The following is an 18,838-nucleotide window of genomic DNA, read 5'->3' as shown; positions in this document are numbered from 1 at the left end:
TTAACACCCTGCCTCTGTGTCAGCAATCATCTGACTGCATCTCAGTGAACTTACATCAGCCTGTGCTTACCATGTTGTAAAGTGAAAGTTGAATACTGAGTTCTGCATCTAAATGAGATGGAGGTGGCTGTATCTCAGATACTGGTTGGTGGGAAAGGAAGGGTGGCATGAAGGGTAGGTGGGCACAGCTGGTGTGTGCATAATTAGTAACATGCTGAAAATGGGGAATGGGTCAAGAGCTGCCTGCCCTTGACCTTTTGGCTCTGTTACCTGGAATACCCTTGTTCTTGCCAGGCCTTGACCCTCCAGCCCGTATTGAGACTCTCCTTGTCTGCTTCTGACTTTGTGACCACTGGCCTGGCTCTGATTGCTTCTTGTGCTCACCCATTAACTGTGTTTCAGCCTCTTATTTTTCTCTACACATTCCTCAAAATAAGCTTTCACTACTCTGAGCATAAGTCCTGGGGGCATCCAAGTACACCTGAACATATTCATCTCTACGGCAAAGTCGGCTGCTTTAGGTGAAGACCTCTGCTACAGTAACTGTTCTAAAAGCTTATATAGAATTCGGGGGAGCCATAACAGAATGGGCTTAGGGGCAGTGCAGATTGGGTGTGAAGGTATAATCCATGGTGTTGGAGAAGGTATGTGCATGTTTACATAAGTGATGATGAGATGGTGTGCAGAATAAGAAAAATGTTTGTGAATAAACTAAGTAGGAGCAGATTTAATATAAGAATTTAAATGGTGCAGGCTAGGATAGAATTGGGATGTGGAGACATATATGGGGAAAAAGGGATAAAGTAAAGATGTAGTGAGAGAGGATGTGTAGTCTGTGAGGTTGAAAAGTGGTGGGGACTGTAATTATTGTGATTTAGGGTACTATGTGGGATGTGGAGAGAGTCTGGAATATGAAAACTTATTTGGATAGTGAGGACCTGAGGAATAGATACAGACTAGGGTATCAACTAGCTTTGAGATGAGGAGAGTGTGTTAAAAAATGTGGATGTGGTATAGATACCTTGTGCATGGATTGGGTACTGGAACCTGGGTATGGATTGAAACTCAGAGGCAATCCATAGTAAGACCAAGGTCATGAAGTGGGTATTAGAGTATGATTAGAGAGCGGTGTCAATGGCAATCATAGTCATACAGGGTATGGCGGGTTGGAACTCGAGCATTATTAGATGATGTGTTTGAGAAGGACTGGGGTAAGAAGTAAGGTTGGGGTGGAATGAGTTTATCATGCTGGTAGGAAGGTATCCAGTTAGAAGGGCAAGTAGGGATAGTAGTATAGATTTAGGGGACTAAAAGAGAGTAAAATGGGTACCTGATGTCTACGCTGTGTGACGGGGCCTGCTTTAACAGTTGAAAGCAAGTGATGAGTGAAGTAAGATCTTGAATGGGGGGAGTGTGGAGAATACCAATGGATTATGACCGATGCAGTCAGTTTAGTGAGTCACAAGAAGGTTCCAAAGTCAAAGTCTATGTTGAGTCCTTTGGGTGTGAGGGTTCCAGAGTGTGGATCCATTTGGTTTCTTCCTTGGATATCTGAGTATTGAAGTCTCCTCCCTTCAATGGTTTCATGTTTGATACCTAGGAAGGAAAGTCCTGATGGGTTCTAGTTGTGGTAAAGCGTGAAGTGCTGGGATAACACTGTGAGTTTGTACTTCGCTCTGGATGTTCCTGATGTGTTGGGATATTCTGCTTTTTATGTCTTTGACTGTGCATCTTAAGTACTGTAAGCCACAGGGACATTGGAGAAGGTAAATTTTCCTCTATCCTAATCAGGTGGTGGTCATGTTTTCCTTTGTGAGGATGAAGCTGGATGTGAGAATGTTCTTTAGGTTTTCTGCCTTTCTATAGATGAGTCTTTGTTTTTCAGGGAGTGTCTCAGTTTCTTACCTTAGAGGAGAATGTGCCAATGTCTTTTTAGGATGGTTTCTAGTTTTTGTGGTGGCTGCTGAATTGGGTGATGAATAGCGATTGTTTCATGTTTGTTGTGTGTTCTCTCTCTTTGTAAGTGAGTAGTTATTCTCTTTCAATGGTAGTCTTCTTCTTCTTGTCAAATTCATGTTTGAGGAGTGTGGAACCAAAGTTTCTTTGCTACAATTTTTATTTCAGCGTTGTGGTTTCAAAGCACTGGGTAGTTGAGCAGTTTCTTCTTAGTTTCTTGACCTAACCTCCAGGGATGGTCTGAAGCCAGAATTGTTGGTGGTTGCTATTTAGTGGGTTGTAATTGTTGCAGTCAACTGGTTTGAGGTATGTCTTTTTGTGTAGGTCTTCATTTTAGATGGCGAGATCTAGGAATTCCAATTTGTTTTCACTGATTTTTGTGGTGAAGCTAAGGTTGAGTTTGTTGATGTAGATGTAGTTGGTGAAAGTTACCACATCTTTATGGTTACCTTTCCAAATGAAGAGGATGTTGTCGATGTTTCTTTGCCAGAGTACAAGGATGTTGAGGTGGGGGTTGTTTGTACATATAGTGTCCTCTTTCATTTGACCAGGAAGTGGTTTCATACCTTGTTTGAATTTCATCCCCATTGCTGAATCTTGTATTTGTCTGTAGTGATGTCCTTCAAACCAGAAGTAGTTGTGATTCAGGATGAAGTTTATACCTCTCACTAGGAATTCTTTCTGGGTTTGTGGTATGAAAGTGTCTTGGGAGAGGAAGTGGTTGATGTATGAGCATCCAATCTCGTGATCGATGAGGATATTCAGAACTTTTATGGGGTACTTTAAGTAGCTCTTGCAGAGGGTAAGGGAGCCTATTCCTGATACTACTGTTCTTTCTGGTGGTTTGCTCAGGTTCTTGAGGATCTTGGGTAGGTAATAGAAAACTGGAATTCCTGTTGAGTTCCCAGTAGTATTTGAAGGGTTGCTCTTGAGTCTCTCTTAGGTGGTGCTGTCTTCCAGGAGTCTGTGGGCTTCTTGTAAGTAGTCCATCTTGTTTAAGATGACAATATCTCCTTCACTAGGTATCCGTGGGGGAGATCTAATTTAAGAAATGCAAAAAAATTAGAGTATATAGATATCTCTCCTTAACACATTATTTTTAGTAAGTTTAAATTAAAGTATTAGCTTTTTTCCATTTTTATAGTTTTGCTTAAATACCAAGCAAAGGCTGATTGTCTTTGAAAGAGAGAACCTAGAAATATTTTTTTTTACTAATTTTACAGTCTACACATATAATTATCCAAAAGAAGATAAGAAAAGCACTGTATTCCAATTATTTTTATATACATTATATTTTACAAATAAGTAATTACTTTTTAATGTATTTATTTGTTATATTCTCAAACAATTATATAAATAATAGTGCACATAACACCTAGTAGGTGTATTATAGCTAAAATGTTTAAAAGGATATTAATACACACGATAAATTCATTTATATAATCACTAGTTTCCTCACACCTGCCTGCTGCCATTCCTGGGCAAGCTCTGCACTGCTGGTTCCCCGACCCTGCAGTTAAATGAACTTTAGGAGATGGTGCTGGCACTTGCTGGATGTTCTTGGGCATCCTGAAACCTTCTTCACAACTATTGAACCTCTCTCCTTGAAGTTCATGATGATTCGATAAATGGTTGATTCTTACCAGCAGCAATATCCTTGCCTGTGAAGCCCTTTTTGTGCAAAGTAATGATGACTACACGTGTTTCCTTGCAGATAACCATGGTTAGCAGAGGATGAACAATGATTTCAAGCACCACCCTCCTTTTAAAGCTTCCAGCCTGTTATTCCAACTCAATCAGCATGAAAAAGTGATCTCCAGCCTTGTCCTTGTCAACACTCTCATCTGTGCTAAGTGAAAATCACTGACCTGATGTCAGCTGGTCCTTTTGTGGGAGGGCTGAAATGTAGTGGAAATTTTGTTTTTGGGATAAAGTTCATTGTCTTGGCAATTCATCTGATTATTCTTCACAACATTCTGAAGTATATGCAATTGCCATTATAGAAACGGAGGCAGCAGACTTTGTGAAAAATAATATTTGTGTAATTGTCAAGACTTCTGGCCATGACTGTACATTACACGTCCAGAGGTTGAGCGCTGCACAGTTTCTATAATCTATGTGCTAATTTAAGTTGTGGGTAACTCTCCTGACAGCTGCTCCCACTGTTCCAACAAATTAGAATCTATATTGTTACACTTTCTTTATTTTTACTATTTTCTATAATATAAATGTAATAATTTGGTAAATTGATCACTTGAAAATCATATGCAAATCCTAACACCAAACATCTCTATTGTTCTCATAGTCTTTAAAGTCTACTATAGCAAAGACTGAAGCATTTCAGTATGGACTTGGAGCCGTACTTTGCCAGGAGAGGCCTAGCGGGCAGAAGCACCCTGTGGCTTTTTTGAATAGAAAACTGCTGAACTGGGAGTTGGGGGACAACGTCTTGCCTAAAAATATGTTTAAACATAGTCATAATGGACAGAGCTGCATGCTTCCTGTTGGTCCAGACATACCGTTGTGGGTACTCAAACCCTGGACTAAAGATATGTGTTTTTACTAGTGAAAAAACAAACAAATAATGAAATACTAATGACTGAAAATTGCTGATCTGAATGGCTGAAATCACTGATCACCAGACATGAAATAAAAAGGGACACCCTAATTTGAAAGACGTTACATTCACATCTTTTGAAGTACATGCTATTCGGACTTTTAATCCATTCTCTATGCTTGTTGCTATGATCTATCGCCCCCTTGGACCGCTCCAGAAGTTTCTTGAAGATTTCACTGCATGGCTCCCTCACTTCTTACCTTCCGATATCCCCACCATCACCCTAAGTGATTTCAATATACCCATTGCTAATCCACATTTCAATGCTGCTTCCAAACTACTCTCTCTAACCTCTACCCTCTCCCCGTGGGTTGAATCTTCTACTCATCGGGATAGCCATTGCCTTGAACTTGTTTTCTCTAGACTATGCTCAGTTTCTGATTTCCTTAACAAGTCCTTATCCCTCTCGAATCCTAACCTTATCAGCGACACGCTCACCCGCACTACTTTAACCTATCTGCTGGTAAACTCTACCAAGCCACCTCATACCAGCAGCAATCTTAAATTTCAACTGTTTTCCACCTCTTCCCAACTTCCCAGTACCTCATTTTCACCAACCCTAGCAAGAGCTCTTGACAAGTGGCTCCAGCGAATATTCATACTCTACATTGACACCGATATCAGCAGTGGCACACTAAACTGACACTAAAACTTCAAAAAACATTTCCGTAAAGTAGAACGTCACTGGCGTAAATCTCATGCCTCTAATGATTTCTTCATTATCGAAATGTTCTGAACACTACAAAGCAAGCATACTTCCATTCGTTCATCTCTGCTCTGGTATCTGACCCCAAAAAGCATTTTCAACACATTTAAATCTCTTCTCAACCCTCCCACCCCAAACCCTCCGACAACTATCAATGTCCAGGATTTTGCTCTCTCGATGCTGGTAACTTACAATCATTATTCAAGCACGCAGTGATTACTCCTATTCTAAAAAAAACTAAATTCTGAACCAAAACTCTCTCTCAAATTAGCATTCCATCTCTCAGCATCCATTCTAGAGAGAATTCCCTACACTCGCCTCAGACTAAGGTTGTCAATGATTTGATCACTGCTAAGACTAAAGCCTGTTCCTCTCTTCTAATTCTCCTGGATCTCTCTGCTGCATTTGACACTGTTGACCACTCACTTCTCATACAAACGCTACAATCCCTAGGGGGTAAATGTATTAAAGTCTGATTTTCTTCAAGGTGCCGGAAATCGGCGAGTTTACAGCTAAAATCTAAAGCGGCGCTGGCTTGTAAAGGCAAACTTGCCTTTGTCTGTACTACCCAGTATTGTTTATTATTGTATTTGTCCCCAATTGAAAAGAGATACGGAATTTGCTGGCACTATATAAATAAATGTTGATGATGATGATGTTTATGAAAGACGAGAATGCCCTCTTTCAAACAAGGTTGTCCCTTTTTTTTTTAGCAATGTGGCTCCAAAAGCAGGTTTTATTTTCAAAATAATATTATATTAGAAAGAAGTGGCTCATCTCTATAAAATAGGTGGCTCCTATTTTATTTAAAAATGATCAGCAGGCAAAAGGTAAACAGGGGCATCCTTGTTTATAAAATGGAACTTTCCTTTCCTAAAGAGGGTGACTTGTGGATGTATTGAGCAGTAGTTTATTATAACTATGCCTACCACCTTGCTTTTTTACCCCACAGCTGAGAATTGTGGGATTTTCAATTGGGGAGGGTATAAACTCCCTCCCCTCATATGCACTTCTCATATAACCCTGTTGTGCACACGGCAACAGGGGTATCACTTTACACACACATTCCCCTCCCGCAGCGTCACTGCACGGTAATATGTTCAAGAAGATACAGGGATTGAGTTGTGTAATTCCACAGCTTGAAGTGATTCTGGCTAGAGAGGGAATAAAATGGGCCTTAACCCTTTCACCATAAAGAGAACACATGGTATATTTGTAGAACATTAGACCTCACACAGTTTTTAAGATGGACAAGATTGTTTCTTTACCATCCACAAGATCATTGTTGACAAATCATTGCAGATTCTTCTAGAACATGTTTTCATGATAAGGTGAATTGTCTTATGGTATATATTACTTTTACCTAGAAATGCAGATTTTTTTTTTTAAGGATTTCTGTGTTTTACCTTCTAACTTCTGTTTTCTCAGATTTTTTCTCATTTTTATATCTACTGCACAAATATAGGTACAAATCCACATGTGATGGACTTTACTATGTATATTTTTACTCTATGTGAAAAATGGTTACCATAGACTTAGCTACAGTATACAGGAGATAAATAGAATTATAAGTCCTGGGGTGGAACAGTGCGTCACAAAATTTTGGTAGGGACCCCTCAATGCCGCTCTCACCTCCGTGGCCCCCAGCTCTGCTCTCAAAGTAGGGACTCAATTACACATGTGCTGATCAGAACAGGCCTCCATTATGCGCTTTTGAGAGCAGAGCGGGTGCGTCAGGCAGGGTATACAGCATACTTGCCAACTTTCCCGCAATGTCCGGGAGACTCCTGAAATTCGGGTCGGTCTCACAGACTCCCGGGAAAGCGGGCAAGTCTCCCGCATCCAGGAATTACCTTGCCGAAATGACGTGATTTGCGATGAATCGCATCATTTTGGCCCAGCCCCCCACGTCAAAACCGCATTTTTTTGTCGCGGGGTCAGGGCCAAATGATGCGTTTGCCATGCCCCCACCCCCTCCTGTCCTCCAGTCACGCCCATCTCCCGGAAAACACTTGCCAAAAGTTGTTAAGTGTGGTATACAGGTGTAAGGTTGGGAGCGGGGGCCTTAGACCAGAAAGACAGCCCAGTTTTGCAGGGCTCCCCTCAACTCCAGGTAATATGACGGCAGATCCATCTGCACACACAAGAGTTCTGCCACTGTGTAAGACCTTCCATGAGGCAAAATAGTACATCACGTCTTTTACGGTATCTAAAATGCTTTACCTACCCACATCATAGCAAGAAAACATACATAGGTCTCAATATGGACCAAAACACATATAACTCATATATGCTATATGAAACTAACACAGAACACATTGGACGTGTAATCAGGTCGTGACAAAATGACTTGTAGAAGTCCTTTCCTAACCAAGATAAAAAGCCTTGCCATACCCTAATACTTTATATGTGTATATATATATATATATATATATATATATATATATAAAAAGCACACAGTAGATGAAGCGCGGGTCAATACAGTGGTATGCCATACCGCCACTTCCCCTACTGCCTTTATTCTACAACTATAAAATTTCATGCGTGTGTCAGTAGATATATATATATATATATATATATATATATATATATATATTTATATATATATTATAACACGGAAACTGAAATCATTTCACATATGACCTGGCAATTTAACAGGTTTTATTTACAGATCAGCCAGATGTTACTTGTGTTGATTTAATTTAGTTAGCAAGTTGTGTTTAATTACTGTTTAATAAAAGTGGCCCAGACGTCCAGTGAAAACTGTCCTTTTGCTACACACAGAGGCAAGCAGATGAATGGGTATACAAATAGCCAGCTCTTTTGTTACTAAGCAGAATGCCAGGAAGGCGCAGAGAAGATGTGAACACGGGAGGTAAGATTGGGCAATAGACTTCTGGATTCCATTTCAAATCAGAAACGTACCCAAGAAATAGCCAAGAACAATAACACTGAAAGAAATACAATAATAAGGCCTGGTTAGAATTGGTGTCACGTCTGTCTTATTCTGCAAGCGGCCCTGGGGTGAGGAGACGGGGAAAGCTGCCAAGCGGACACTTTCCATATCTCATCCCGCCGTCTACCGTTTAACCCTGTCTCTGCCAGAATACTGCAGCTCTAGCAATTTAACCTTGACTTAACAAAAAAAAGCCTGTAAGGAGAGGTTGAGTCTGCGCCAATAAAGAATGCCAGAGAACTGATTTGTATTTTTCTTGGCAAGCAGGAAATACTTGTCATTTCAAAATGCCCAATCATAATATGAATAAACTGCAGTGTAGACATAACTTCAGGTATACTTTTTTTTAAATGAAAACTTAAACTGTTTTATATAGGTCATTGCTTTAGAATTGGATGTGTGGTCCTGCACAGGCACTGATAACAATAGTTCATTTTTGCATTATGTTTTAGTGTTAAGCATTTGAACCTATTATTTCTTTGACATTGCATTATTTTCTGTATGTTAATACAGTTGTTGTGCAGAGATCAGCAACATGTTCATTGCAATTTCCACAAAACATCTGCCTCTTTCTGCATTTGGTCATGAAATCTTACATGTTTCTTCAGCGGAGTTTGGCCATTTGGATTTCCCCTATAATTTTTGTTCCACCCGAAATTCTCCTATCAATTTTGGTTCACCGAGCTTCTATCCCAACCATACCATAGAGAAGAATGAATTTAGTCCGTTGTCATCCCAGCTCTACCTACCGATATTAAAATCCGCTAAATGTGCCATTTGTAAATCCAGTATGAAAAACTGTTCCGCAGAATGGTGACACAAAATTGGAACTTGAATATTGTATTGCTGGAACTTTAAACACCTGCGAAACGGCCTGTTCCACAATATAATTCAATTTGTGTGGAATTCTGAACAACTTTGCTCATCTCTACCCTTGTGATACTTAGTGCTGTGTATACTAGACTGTATGAAGAGAACACAGTTAGTACTATGCACGCAGGTTAACATTTTCAGGAAGTAATCCAAAGTGTTGCTGCCTATCATAAAATATTATGGGGTAAGTTAATGATTGGATAATACACTGTCCTTTGCATATGGGGCATGGAAAACAAACTGACACGTAGGAGGTCATTTACTAAAGCTTGGCACGTCCAAGGTTAACTCTATCCAAACATTTATTGAAAATTAAACTTTTTGGACCAGGGACAGGTCAAATTAGATCTGACAAACTGTTGAAACATTTTTTTTGCTTCACATTTTCTGATCTGGAACGTAGATGATTTTCTACAGTATATGAGGGTGGGATACTACAAATAATACATACATATGAAATGCTATTCTCTCCAGAGTTTTGACATTTTGTGGTGCAAGTACCAAGTACACTTCTCTACTTTCCCGAAACTTCTGGGAGGCTCCCAAACTTTGTGGAGCTCTCCTGGACCCGAGAGAGAGGGCCACCATCAGGAGCACACACAGGGTTATTAAGGGGGTGTACCCCACCATCCAAAAAAAAAAAACACGCCAGAGAACTGCTGCGCTGTACTATACAGCAGCCGCGGCGCTGTCAAAGAAGCGTCTGCGGCGGTGCTGTATACAGTACAGCACCGCCGCGGATGCTTCTTTGACAGCGCCGCTATGTAGGGGCACTTCTTTAGCGGCCCCTGCATGCGCCCCTGACCATGATGGTTGGGTTTAGATGATGATTTGCAGCATTGCACAGCAGGGGACAGTGATGACGGGACTTGCTCTGCAATGTCCCTCGCACTTGCCACCTGGACTTCCCCCCTGTGATCTCACCGAGGTCAAAAAAGGCGACGAGTATGATTTATACTGTCATTTGTACACTTGATGCACAAGGGGACAATGTTTAACTTCTGTGCAACAGGCACTATATATTATTATCCAGCAGTACACAGCCAGTGTTTTTCAATTTATGCAGATAACACATGCACATAAATTCAGGCTTGTAAGCTTCACTAGTAAAGAATCCAGACAGGAATTTCTTGATAAACACAAAATTGGCAAGTTGTTCCCTGAAATCCACAACCCTACATTTTCATAACTTCGAAGGACAAATTTTCTTTAAGAATTCACATTTAATTGTAAAACAGTTAATCCACTTAAAGTGTTCTAAGAACAAACTTATAAAATTCCATACATTAGATGAGTTTAACTATTTACCACAAGACATACAGGTTAACCTCTTTTAATTTTAAATATCAGGCCCAGTTTCGCTTTTTCACCATACATAGGTTTTATTGGTAATACAGATGTAATGTCTTAGTTTATCCAAGTGCTTTACAGAGATGGGAAGTAGGGATCAGCATTCCCTATTTGTGTAACACAATTGCTGCCTTAGGGGACAGTGTGTATTAAAGGGAAGTTCTAGCCCTTAAATAGAATGTTAAAAAGGTAAATTAAACCTTAAGGCGAGTTCTACAAATATCTCGAGCTAAGGCACTGGATCTCAATACCTTCAGTTAAGGGACTTCCTATACGCCCCCCCAACCCCATCACTATACTTCACGAAACTGACAAAGGACAAAGGCTAGTATCACCTTCTGGTACAACCACTCAATACACAGTCTGACTTACCGAAGTCCAGCACCAATAGGAGTCAAGCTCCACTCAGAATTCTCTAGCGAGGATTGGGAACTTATCTTCCAGAACTCTTTTAAAATGTCCAGGTGTTTAAACCATACAGAAGTGTTAGTTAAGCTTATCAACTGGATATATGTCACCCCTGATAAATTCCATAGGATGTGGCCCGCGATGTCTCCACTCTGCTGGCGCAATTGCTCAGAGCAAGGAGACATTTTCCACGCGTTCTGGTCTTGCCCAGCTATTCAACCCCTAAAGGCTGAAGTTTTCGAGCTATTGGAGACAATCTTTAGGCACTCTGTTCCTCCCTCTCCGGAATTGGCCGTCCTACACCCCTATCCACCGTCCATTCCACAATGGGATAGATATGTGCTGGGTCATGTCCTTATAGCCACCAGGAAATATATAGCACAAGTATGGAAGCAGCCATTACCTCCCACACTGAAAAAGATTATTTCAAATGGGAATTATAGTTTTGAAATGGAGACTCTGTTTTGGACATGTTCAGCTTTAGGTAGCGTTGACACATTCATGTGGAGATAGCAGAAAGACAGTTGGTTACACAAGACAGTACAGAAGGAGAGAGGTCAAGGGAAGAGATATAGAATTGGGTATCACCAATGTAGAGGTGGTACTGAAGGCTGAATGAGCGAATTAGTACCCAAAGAGAAGAGGTGTACAATGAAAAAAGTAAAGGGCCAAAAACAGAGCTTTGTGGGACCCCAATAGATAGTGGGAGTGGCAGGGAGGATGTGGTAGAGGTAGAAACTGAAAGGAATAGTTTGATAGGTAGGAAGTAAACCAGGAAAGAACTGTGTCACGAAGGCCAATGGAGTGAAGGGTTTGTACGAGAAGAGGATGATCAACAGTGTCAAAAGCATCAAAGAGGTGAAATGATCCTTAGATTTTGCAGAAAGTAGAACAACAATCACTTTTTTGAGAGCAGTAGGTTAATTGGCTGCTATCAAAATTGAGACTTAGACTGTCTCTCTGTCTGTCTGTGCGTGTGTGTTTATGTTAGGGAATTTAGACTGTAAGCTTCAAAGGGGAAGGTACCGATGTGAATGAGTGCTCTGTACAGTGCTGCGGAATTAGTGAGCACTGCAAAAAAAAGAAAAGGTGCAAAAGAAAGTAAGACAAACTACAAAAAGTTTTTTAAGTATATTAATGACAAAAGGATTGAAAAAGATAATATAGGACCCCTAATAAGTAAGATAGGTGAATTGATAAATTATACTAAGGAAAAGCAGAGGTATTAAACACTTTCTTTTCTTCAATATTTACTAGAGAGGAAAAAATGGTAGGAGTAATACAAAAAAATGGAAATGAAACCCTACTATTAATTAGTACTTGGTTGACAGAGGAAGAAGTCCAAAAGCGACTGAAGAATATTAAGATAAATAAAGCTCCAGGTCCAGATGGTATACACCCAAGGGTTCTTATGGAGCTAAACTCAGAAATAGCTAGACCGCTATTCTTAATATTCATAGATTCAATCTCATCAGACTCAGTACCAAGGGACTGGCGAATAGCAGATATGGTGCCGTTGTTCAAAAGGGGACGAGATCACAACCAGGGAATTATAGACCTGTAAGCCCGACATCAATAGTGGGGAAACTACTGGAAGGTATAGTAAGGAATAGTATTCAGGATTGCTTGGTGCGCAAAAAGATTATTAGTGGGAATCAGCATGGATTTGTGAGGGATAGGTCATGTCAAACTAATCTAATTAGTTTCTACGAGGAAGTTTGTGGGAATTTAGACCAGGAAAGCACAGTAGATGTGGTCTACTTAGATTTTGCAAAGGCCTTTGATACAGTGCCACACAAGAGGTTGGTTTACAAAATAAGGGAACTGGTTCTAGAAAACAACTTTTGTACTTGGATCAAAAATTGGTTAGAGAATAGGGAACAGAGAGTTGTGATAAATTGAACATGTTCTAATTGGTCAAAAGTTTTAAGTGGAGTACCTCAAGGTTCCGTGTTGGGGCCACTCCTTTTTAATATATTTATTAATGACCTTGATGATGGTTTAGAGAGTAAAGTTTCTATTTTTGCAGACACTAAACTCTGTAAGGTAATAAAATCAGAGCAAGATGTAGCTTCTCTACAGAGGGACTTAAATAAACTCTAGGATTGGGCGGCCAAATGGAATATGAGGTTTAACATAGATAAATGTAAGGTTATGCATTTAGGGATCAAAAACAAGAATGCAATCTAGCTAAATGGAATTCATTTGGGAGAATCTATAATGGAAAAGGATTTGGGAGTGCTTGTAGATAGTAGACTTAGCAATAGTGTTCAATGTCAAGCAGCAGCTGCAAGGGCAAATAAAGTATTGGCATGCATAAAAAGGGTTATAGATTCAGGGGAAGGCAGTGTAATTTTGCCACTGTATAAATCGTTGGTAAAACCTCATCTTGAATATGCAGTACAGTTCTGGGCACCACTCTATAAAAAAGATAACTTGGAACTAAAAGGGGTTCAGAGAAGGGCTACAAAATTGATAAAGGGTATGGAGTCATTAAGTTATGAGGAAAGGTTAGCCAGTTTAGGCATGTTTACTTTAGAAAAGAGGCGTCTAAGAGGAGATATGATTACTATGTACAAATACATTAAGGGTCAATACAGAGAAGTTTCATGGGAACATTTTGCCCCAAGGACTATACACAGGACACGCGGTCACCACCTATGGTTAGAGGAGAGGAAATTTTACAACCAGCAAAGGAAGGGGTTCTTTACAGTAAGGGCAGTCAAGATATGGAATTCACTGGCAGGGAAGGTTGTGATGGCAGATTCAATAGATATGTTTAAAAAAGGGTTAGACAAATTTACTACGGAAAAGTGTATCCAGGGATGCGAACGTTAATTAAAATGAAGGATAGCAGTGGATATAGGGTAAAAATAGGACTGCAATATTGGGTCTACTACTACTACTACTACTACTACTACTACTACTACTGCTATCACTACTACTACTAATACTACTACTACCACTACTACTACTACTACTGCCACTACTACTTCTACTACTACTACTACTGCTATCACTACTGCTACTACTACTACTACTACTGCTAATGCTACTACTACCACTACTACTACTACTACTGCTATTACTACCACTACTACTACTAATACTACTACTACTAATATCACTACTACTACCACTACTACAACTACTATCACCACTACTACTGCTATTACTACCACTACTACTACTAATACTACTACTACTGTTACTGCTATCACTACTACTACTAATACTACTACTACTGTTACTGCTATCACTACTACTACTAATACTACTACTACTACTACTACTACTACTACTACTACTACTACTACTACTCAGCTGATTCAAGTACTTATCTGTATTCTCTACAATCTAACAAAACTAGCTTTGTATACATTCCTGGATTATTGTTCTCTGACACTGTACCCCTTTTTTTGCCAGGGTTTACAAATTATTCTATTAACTATAAAATATTATGTGCATCACATAAAGCTTGGACATTGGTGGAATGAAAATGTTTCTGGTTCTGAAATATGGATTAATTAACCACCACTACATGATTAGATTCCTCATACAATGGCAATAAACTGGGTGATTAGTGACAGAAATGCCTGCAATACCCATTTCAGTAAATGACTAAAAGCAGTGTAGGACATTCCTGTCATCACAGCTGCTGTGGCCTGGAAGGACTGAGAGACACAAGGAAATTAACACAGCCAACAATTTAGTCAGAGGTAGTATTGCTGTGTGAATGGTTATCATAGACATTACATTATATCATAGACATGATATTAAAGCCCCTTTCTTGTAGCCAACCTGACTGTAAAATAATTTTATTCACCTTTAATAAAAAAAACTATTTCCCCCAAACAACCCCAACATTGAATAGTAATCACATTTATTAAATAAACCTATTTCCTACCATACATTAAATAACTTGCATTCACTTTTAAGAAATAGCAATCCTTTTTCCAAAACTCTGCCACACATTTAATTAATAGCGCCCAAACCACCCCAACATTAAATTAATCAACCCACCCTACATTGGTAAGTTTGCACCAACCCCACTATTAAATTAAATTGCCCCACTATCACTCCACAAACAAAATAACATCCATTAATTAGCCACTACCTACCGCACACATTACATTGCCACAGGCCACCTGTGCCATCACACACACTACATTGCCACAAGCCCCGTGTTATCACACAGACACACAACATTGACATCACCCCACCACCCCTGCTGCCCTCACACACAACACCAACTCAGGACCACTCATTTACCTTCAGGTGCTCGTCTGCTGCATCGCTCCTCGCTGCTCAGACAGGAAGTGAAGTGAGCACTTCCTGTCTGAGGCCAATCAGCAACAGGCAGCCTCACAATTGGCTTCCTGTTGCTGCCACTGACCACCATTGATTTGATAGCCCCTCCCCCTCGCACTAAAGCCAGGGGAGAGCAGCAATCCTGCCGGAGTGGGATCCAAAGACCCCTCTCCTGAGATGCTCTCCCCATAGGACTCACTGGCTTGTGGTCATACTCCACAAAGCTAAGCTTTTCAGAGCTTGATAAAATTACCCAGACCACAGTCCCCTTTGAGCATTCTGGGGACTCCAATATCTCCTGTGCTAGACTGTTCTTAAATGAGCATTGTGTTTAAAAATATCTAACCCATGTGGAAAAAGACGTTTCTTCAAGATTTACAAGATTTAGGGCTTCATAAATAGGCCCCACAGTAATAGAGACTGGAGCTGTAAAGAGAGAGGAGTGAGAGGAGTTATCTGTGATCAGGTTGGCTGTTTAGTGGTTACAATGAAAGCTTGTAAATGCAGTGATGTGATCAGTAGTGATCAGCAGCTGTGACCCTCATTGCTAATCCAAAACTAGCAACCACCCTCAGAGGTCACCTGTAATTGCTTACAATCTGTTCTTTTTCCTGGTAAAGTCTTTTACAAGTCAAAAATTTCTACATGCATACATCCATCATCACAAGCCGCAGTACCAGCATTTTCTAGAAGCGCTTTCATAAAATACTCAAATGGCCTGAGTCATTAAGGAAAGTAAGGCAAAAAGAGGAGTAGATGTTTTCCGGGACAAACCATGTTACAATGCAAGGGGTGCAACGGAGTTTATTATTTTGCACATAAATTAAATACTGGCTGTTTTTTTCATCTAGCACACAAATACTTGATAGCTTCATTTTTAAACTGAAATTTAAAGTTGATCTAGGACATGCCCTACCCCAACTATAAATCTGTCCCCACATTTTAAATTTACCTCCCCCTCCAATGCAATATGCTTTTGCCCAGGTGCAAAGTTACTCATTTTTTATGCTTTGCTCTCCTTAATGACTCAGACTCTTAAAGTATTTTCATGAAAATAAAGACTTCTTTTACTTGGACTACATGCATAATTTTTTTTTTAAATTGTTGTTTTTGAATAATTGCTTGTGCTGTATGCTGAAAAGAATGTCCTTTTGAACCACGTTAGAATATAAACAAACAATGCTTAGTCTCTTCAGTTAATGTATCTTGCATACAGTGTAGTTGTCCTTCAATCTCAGTGTAGATAATAGTAATCAACATTTACATTATTGCCAGCATCAGTTCCGCTCTGCTTGTTTACATTGCTCCCTGAGTGGGAGGATGAAGCCACGCTGCGTGTTTCCACCACGGCTTGAGTGGTGTTTGTTGTACGAGATGTTCATTGTCATACTGTGCAGACAGCTCATTAAACATTGACAGATCGAGAGAGCAGATGAGTGTTTACCAACGGAAAAGTATCTTCCTGATATTGGGACCCAAATACAGAAAGGATACGCTGCCAATTTGCAGTTCCCGAGCAGATTTACAGAACACCTTGGGCCTGAGTCATTAAGGAAAGTAAGGCAAAAAAAAGGAGTAAATGTTCTCTGGGACAAACCATGTTACAATGCAAGGGGTGAAAACTAGTTTATTATTTTGCAGATAAGTTAAATATTGTCTCTTTTTACAAATACTTACTAGCTTTATTTTTACACTGAAATTTAAAATTGATCTAGGACATGCCCTATCCTAACTATAAATCTGTCCCCAGATTTTATATTTACCTCCCCCTCCAATGCAACATGGTTTTGTCCAAAGTTCCTCCTTTTTTTATGCTTTGCTCTCCTTAATGACTCAGGCCCCTCATGTTTTGCATCATTAATTTAATTGTATTTTTTTTTGAATGGAGCAATATGAGATAATCCCGTACAAAATGCTGAGTGTTGGCAGAGTGCAGATTCTGTAAGACTCTATTCTGAGCAGAGAGTGTTATCAGCTTGCTACTGGCTGAAGTGAGAATTCCAGTTTGTCTGGGGCGAAATGTTAGCAAGCTTCAATATTTACTCAATTTCTGCTCCTCCAATTTCAAGTGAAATCAAGGTCTAAAGTAAAGTGTTATCCTAGGATTCTACTTGAAACAAATATGAAAGGAGTTTGAAGCAAGGCAGTTCATTGTTTTTCAGATTTGGCTATAGTATGGCCCAATGCACCATGGAGATAAACAATTTCTACATAAATTAATATAAAATTACTGGTTGTATTGACTGTAGAACATCAGAAATAAGCCTTTAGAACTGGATGAGGTTTGTACACTATTAAGGCCATGGCAAATTAGCAAAGAAGGAAATCTGTGGTTCAGGCAGTGGTCAGTCTACTTGCTGGTGGCGTATTTACATGAGGCTAGTGCATGAGTGCTGCCTATTTAGGGAAACACTTGTAAACTGCTTGTTGACATGGGGAATTCAGGAAAATCTGTGGGGTATTGTTATGTACACACTGATATCACTTTCACATTGCCTCCTCTGCAATATCCCAGGTATATGAACCCAGGATAGTGCCGGGAGACAGAGCCTCCCACCCCTGCAAATTCACAGATCGACTGGATTCACACTGAACCCAGGTCTGATCTGGTCTCAATGGCAATATCATAAAAGGAGCTTTGAGTAACTCCTCTTGTGATGTAAGTTTTTCTTCTTTTTTTTTTTCTTTTTTTGCAATAGCTTTCGGTAAAACCCGGGTTGAAAAACCTGGCTCTCACCGTTCAGATTGGAGGCTACCAAGGTCGGACCTGGGAATAATCCTCCAAAAACCCTGGGTCTAATTCTCAGGTCATCCGACTCAGAAATTAGCAGGGGACCCGTTCACATTCAGCCTCGACCCGATGCATCGGGTCTTGCCCCGGCAATAACCCAGGTTTTTGAGGCAGTGTGAACAGGATATTAGAAAGCAAAAGCTATTATGATGCATTTTTAGAGTTTAACTTATCTCCAACCTGGTTCTGATTGGATAATACGTTGTGTATCATTGACTCATAATAGATATGTCTCTTAAGGAGCCAGCAGTATATTACATACTGCTTAGAGAAAAACTCATGATCATTAAAAGTGCTATACTGGCAAACAAGGCAGGTAAACCAAATAAAACAGAACAGGTAAACCAAATAATATTACTTTGAGTGGACAGCCACAGTGATTGCATTTGTTAAAGATATACCATTACTCATTGGATTGGATTGGATTGGATTGGATTGGACTAAAATGATATAAACACGATGGCTTAGTGGTTAGCACTTCTGCCTCACAGCACTGGGGTCATGACTTCGATTCCCGTCCATAGCCTTATCTTTGTGGAGTTTGTATGTTCTCCTCGTGTTTGCGTGGGTTTCCTCTGGGTGCTTCAGTTTCCTCCCACACTCCAAAAACATACAGGGAGGTTAATTGGCTGCTATTAAATTGCCCTTAGTCTCTCTGTGTGTATTAGGGGATTTAGATTGTAAGCTCCAATGGGGCAGGAACTGATGTGAATAAGTTCTCTGTACAGCGCTGCGGAATTAGTGGCGCTATATAAATAAATATATGATGATGATAAACATGGAAAAGAACATTGAGAAATTGAACATTTATTTATAACAAGAGCAAAAATGTAAAATTCTGTAAAAAAAAACAAATGTAATTCAACTTCT

Source organism: Mixophyes fleayi, chromosome 10 (assembly GCF_038048845.1).
Source record: "Mixophyes fleayi isolate aMixFle1 chromosome 10, aMixFle1.hap1, whole genome shotgun sequence".
NCBI lineage: Eukaryota > Metazoa > Chordata > Amphibia > Anura > Limnodynastidae > Mixophyes > Mixophyes fleayi.
Note: the sequence above shows the minus strand (reverse complement) of the source record.